The sequence below is a fragment of the Panicum virgatum genome, chromosome 4N (assembly GCF_016808335.1).
Source record: "Panicum virgatum strain AP13 chromosome 4N, P.virgatum_v5, whole genome shotgun sequence".
Taxonomy (NCBI): Eukaryota; Viridiplantae; Streptophyta; class Magnoliopsida; order Poales; family Poaceae; genus Panicum; species Panicum virgatum.
Genome location: NC_053148.1, coordinates 36,855,294 through 36,861,116, shown reverse-complemented (window position 1 = coordinate 36,861,116; position 5,823 = coordinate 36,855,294). Strand labels below are relative to the sequence as shown.

At 44.4% G+C, this 5,823-nt stretch overlaps 1 long non-coding RNA gene across 1 annotated transcript; it reads right to left on the bottom strand.

Moving 5' to 3' along the window:
• Positions 1 to 1,744: 1,744 nt before the first annotated feature.
• LOC120668976 lies at positions 1,745 to 4,002 on the bottom strand. Its single transcript, XR_005672645.1, has 5 exons — positions 3,694 to 4,002; positions 3,511 to 3,573; positions 2,690 to 2,745; positions 2,445 to 2,543; positions 1,745 to 2,341 (listed from the first exon to the last, which is right to left on the bottom strand). It is a non-coding gene; the product is annotated as an uncharacterized LOC120668976 (long non-coding RNA).
• Positions 4,003 to 5,823: the final 1,821 nt, after the last annotated feature.

The following is a 5,823-nucleotide window of genomic DNA, read 5'->3' as shown; positions in this document are numbered from 1 at the left end:
AAAAATCGATCGTATGGACGGAAACAAATGGGTGACCGTAAATTAGAAAACTCCGCTTAGTACTAGCTTGCGCAACTGGAATCGCGCATGTTTCCAACGCACAGAGATAGGACTGATTAAAAAACATTTCGGACACGGTAATTGAACCATCTACCGAAAATAACCATTTCTGTGAATTTGCAGAACAACACATCCTCTCACACCGATACAATTCCGGTAAACAATTTTCGGACCTCACCAATAAACACGATATATCAGAAATTTCGGATCAAATTCAAAAAAAATAAAAAAATTTGGCAAGATTTTGTTTGAAACTATATCTATGGCATCATACATCACAAGTGCACATAACAATACAGAAATAATGTAAGATATCACAAGATATTCCACCTGTAGTAAACAGCATAATCTGAACAAATCTTACACTAGAATCTGACATATGAACAATCTTGGACCAGTTTGGTATGGGAATTGGGCCACTTTTAGACTTTGGTGCGAACTATAGATGGGCCGGCCAGTGGGAAAGGCCATTTTGGTCCGGTTTGCTGTGAGAATCCGAATTTGGCTGAAAAATTTTAACCAGTATGTGAGCGAAATTTCGGATTTCTTGCCGAAATATCACCGAAATTGTGAACCTACACTCCCATCCTACATAGTCCCCGAACCAAATATGCTAGCCTGCGCAACTGGAATCACGCAGGTTGCCAACGCACATAGATACGCACACAGTACATGACTCTCACAAACAGATCGACAACCACCTATTCTGAACGCACTGCACCCATACTCTTGCGAGCATCTCAGAGTGTCGAAGCTAATAAATATTGACATACACATCATCACCTGCCATGAAAGAATGGAATCGTTTATTTTTTCTGAAATAAATCTGAATAATATGAACATATGTCCATGTTTGATAAACCTTAAGCTACACTGCAATAGTGTGGTGATTCCACTGAAGGATGCTGGAATAACTTCTCACTTGTGGACTGTGGTTGCAACACAGCTAAAGACCCGGTTTATATTTTCTTATTGAATGCTGCGTACCCATGATAACGAGGATTTTTGCAAGAGTACACTATGTTAGTTCTATCATCGTAGGCTCTTAGCTAGAAAATGACAAGTTCATCTTGGGATAGAATTCCCAGGGACTTGTACTTTGTTTGTAATGATTTAATATGTTATTAGAGTTATCAATAAAAAAATCATTTCCAACAAATAAATTTTTTGGCACTTCACCGATTTAATTGAAATAAAAAAATCACGGAATCCAAGAAGCATTTACAATTTGAAATAAAATTAACACTAAACTAGGTTCGTGCCCGTGCGTTGCTACGGGCAACAAAAGGATTTATAGCACAAGATAAAATAACTTTATTAAATATCTCATGTGTTTATCAAAGTAACCAGGTCAAACTATTACGCTACGGGTTCACAACTAAGATAGATCAACAAACATCATACACCCAAATCAGTAAAAATTATTGCTTCAAAAATAACATGAGAAGAATTTGCAGGTCACCCTTTGCCAAAACAGATAGATTGCAGCATCTACAAGTTCACTGCTAATGGTCTTTATAAACAAAAGGATTTGCTTGTTAATCCCTTTAGTAACAGTTTGAAAATTCTTTCACATTTTTTCAACCAGTTGATCATATGGCAATAGAATAGTAAATCTCTGTACTTTAAGCTCCCGTGGAGCAAAACTTGCATATAGGATGGCAAGACGCACAACAGAGTAGGGAAATGAGAACAGAGCTAACAGACTCTAAAATCTTTATTTCTCTGAACATGCACTGTATCCTATTGTATCCAGAGTTTAGATTTGGGATAGTACATTGCCAAGTTATTCAGATACAACAAATTAACTCGATTGGGAGCCAAACATCCTTCCCATATCAAAAAAAAAAAAAAACTCACCACAATCATGAGCCCATAAAATCCGAGCACCAAACGAACAACATTAGCAGTTGAAAGGTTCCTAAGATATAGATGCATGCATACTTCCTAAGATATGGATGCATCCATACGCATCATGATACACTACACTAATAACCAATGGAGGCAATTAAAAGACTTGATTGCAGAGCATCTAAGACTATAATCTGCCACCAGAAAGAATGTAGAGTGGCTTTAAGATAGCACTGTACCAGTTTTAAACAGTATTATGGGCAGTTCGGTTTTATTTAATTCCACCAAAACTGAACCAAGAGCACAAGGCGTACCTGGAGGCGTTGAGGCATCGAGAAAGCACTGAAACTCTAGGAGGTCTAGCTGTTGTCCTTCTATTTTGCTGTCTTCTGTATATACAAAGGTTTGGAGATACCCATTGAGTGGCCTACTGTATCGACAATCAAGATAATGCATCTACCGCATTAAAACTTGAAAACCAATCTTGCGTTTTGAATAGCCAAAATCTGCTGACAAGATATGATTGTGCTTACCTACTGAGATTGTTGTTTGGTGCAAGCTCCTACTACCTTGGATAGTTTATTTGTAATGATTTCCAACAATCTGCAGTAAGAACCTGACTTCAAAATTTTCTGCAGGAATAAAATGAAAGCAGTTAAAGAAACTGAGCATGTTTGTTTCGTACATTTGGCTACAAATAACCATGAGTGCATAATTTAATTAGTTTGTTTTAAATCCATATCCAGACTGATGGGCATGGTCCAAGGGAATAACTTACAGTAGTAGTTCCTCCAATATTTGCTTGTGATGTGATTTCTGAAACCATCCCAAGAACTGCAAATGCCATAGACAAGTCATATGAAGCCAAGATTTTCACCAGTGGTAACATGCCACAAATAGAAACACATCTCCCTGTGTTTGTTTGAGCAAAGAATCTATAATTGCTCTAAGCCTTCAATATGAAAAATACTCCTGATGAACCTAGAAATTAACACATCTAACTTACAGAATGCTATTGCTACTTATAGTACAACTCGAGGTGCTTGTGTCTCAAGCAATAATATGAAGAATCACATCTGAAAATATTCAATGTACCTAGCAGCATTAATATTAAATAATTATGTAATAACCAAAGGACTTTGTGATGCTCACTGATGTCCTAATCTTTAGTGTAGAATCAATTTCTCTCCACTGGACCTGTCCAGGTTGTTTTGGCCACTATGGCCAGCAGTTTCGGCCATTGAGGCTATGTAATTACTTCTACAAATAATTTGCAAATAAGGAGGCAATGCAATCTGTAGAGGCTGCTTCAGCAGCGCCAAACCACTGTGTTTCCTGTGTTACTGATAGTTGGGTGCTATCAATTAGGCATCATGCATCTTCTTTGCACGTCTAAGAATTGCAAATATTTCCCACGTCTAAGAATTGTACAAAACATGATGGAATGCATCATGCATCTGATTCAGAAAGCCTGGGATGAGTTTATTTTTTTAAAGCATCAAGACATCAGAGAGCCATCATGTTTAGTTTCAAAGAGTGTTTCAACAAATTCAGTTTAGTTTAGGCAGTGAAATCCTAGGTCCAGATAGATCCACTTACGATATTTCTGTTGGCTCGATTTGTAACGCCTCTTTTGAAATAAGCAAGAGCCTTGGAAGAAAGCTGAAAAGCAAAACACGCAAAGAATCAGACTAATCAGCTGTAAAGTTATAGTAAACTTATATGCATGAACAAGACTAATGCAAGAGCAAGAGTCGCAAGACCAAAATAGATGGTGCGAACCTCGGTCATGGCACTCTTCCTCGACAAGCGCCAGGTAAACCCACTCTCCCGCACCCACTTGCCATTGCCAAGCAAGACGATGGCTCGTGGTGGAGGCGGCAAGGAACGTGAGGGCTAGGGCGTCGCGGAGGAGGTCGGCGGCGATCCAGTTGCCCGGCGGGGGACGGACATGGTTTTAAATAGCGGGTTAAAGGGTTTAGCGGCTGGACTCAAAAAATAGCTAATAGCAGGCTAAATGAGGCTATAGCGGGCTATAGCGGCTAAAATACACACAAGTTCAAATAGCGGAACCATGTCTCAAATAGCTATAGCGGGTCATAACGGAAGCTATAGCGAGATATTTAAAACCTTGGGGACGGAGCCGACGGCCTCGGAGACCGACAGCCGGGGAAGCGGCGGGCCGCGGATCACGAGATCACGTCAGACGGAGCCCGCGGCAGGCGGTGCCCGATGGCGCGGGAACACAGGACCAGCCGGCCAGCGGTGCCCACGGGAACACAGCACTGCCCGGCAGGGGACGGAGCTGGCGGCCGTAGAGACCGACAGCCGGGGAAGGGGCTTAGAATCACGGCAGCTGCAGCCCGAGGCCGTCCGACACTGACGAGGCCGGCGGGGGAGATCGAGGTTGGGGTCTCTCCACGGCGGCAGGGATGTAGCAGATCCGGATCACGCAGGCGACGGGGAAAAAGGAAAGGTGCGAAAATCACGGCAGCTGGACCCAGGGTCGCACGCGGATCACAACAGAAGGCACGCGCGGGATGCGTTTTCGAAATCGGGATTGACCCAGGGTCGCACGCGGTCCCGAGATCAAACGTTCCATGATGCATTCCATCATAAGAGGCGGCTTGGAGGCTGAACGAAAGAGGGAGCGTGCGGGTCGCACCAACGAGACGGACGACGGAAGCGGCCGTCCCGCTTATATAATTTTTATTTATAGTAGCAGAGAAGAGAAGAGAAGAGAAGAGATATTCAAAATAAAAAAGAATCCATCCAACTAGTTATCTACCTCTGTCCTCCTCCCCTCGAACCAGCGCAACGTGAATCAGCTCTCGCTTTAATCTCGTCCATTCATATAGGCATTGCACACATTTGAAATAATGGACGGTGTCAAAGAAAAAACTTCCAAAAGATGTATATGACCTCCGTTGATTTGATATAATTTAGGAAAATGGTTTGGTGCGGATTTAGAGCATCTCCAAGAGTTTTTGTATCTATGACTAGCTAAAATCCTAATTTAGCTATTATGTAAAATAAAATAGCTAGCAAAACAATGATGAAATCCAACAGCTTCTCTAAATCTAACCACCATCACAGCCTCTCTTCCTCCTCTGCCTCTCAACGCTAGGGTCAAAATAGGCCGGTCGCCAATTTGACCGGCCGATTCCTCGCCGGCGGCGAGGTTCCGGCGAGCATCTTCGGCGTGAGGGGAACCCATTCTAGGATCCACTGGCAAGCATCCCTGAGCTCCAGAACATGATCGTCAGCCTCTGCTCCTGTGCCTAGACGGAGGCACCCTGCCTTTCACGCCTTCGTCGCCCTTTGTCCTACTGCACCTCCCATTCGCCTACCTCACGAGCATCGTGCTCCTCCAGCTCTGGCTAGCACCACATGCACTGGCGGGCGGGGACGAGCAGCGCCGGCGGGAGCAAGGGCGCGCTGGAGAGTCCGAGCAGTACCAGCGGGCGGGGGCGAGCAGCGCCGGCCGGAGGGGGCGAGCAGCACTAGCGGCCAAGGGCAAGCAGCGCCGGCGGGATGGGCCGAGCAGCGCACCGGCGGTAGGGGGCGAGCAGTGCCGGCGGGAGGGGACGAGAGTACCGCTTTGGACCGGAGGGATGGGATGGCTAGTGCGTGGCGCTAGGCAAAGATGCAATGCGGTGCCTGGAGGATACAAAACCGAGATAGAAGACGGCTCGGATGGCACGTCTGTTGGAAGCGATTTTTTGTCTTGTTTTTGTTTTTTTAGCTAAGTTATCCAAGATACAAGAGCCCTTGGAGATGCTCACATCCCATTGGCATTGGCAGCTTGGGTAACGGCCCGGTCTCATTTGTGTGCATCCATCATCCCAACCAGAGGAAGGGGCCGGCCCATGAAATGGGGAACTTACTCCAGATCCAGGCTCAGATATGGCC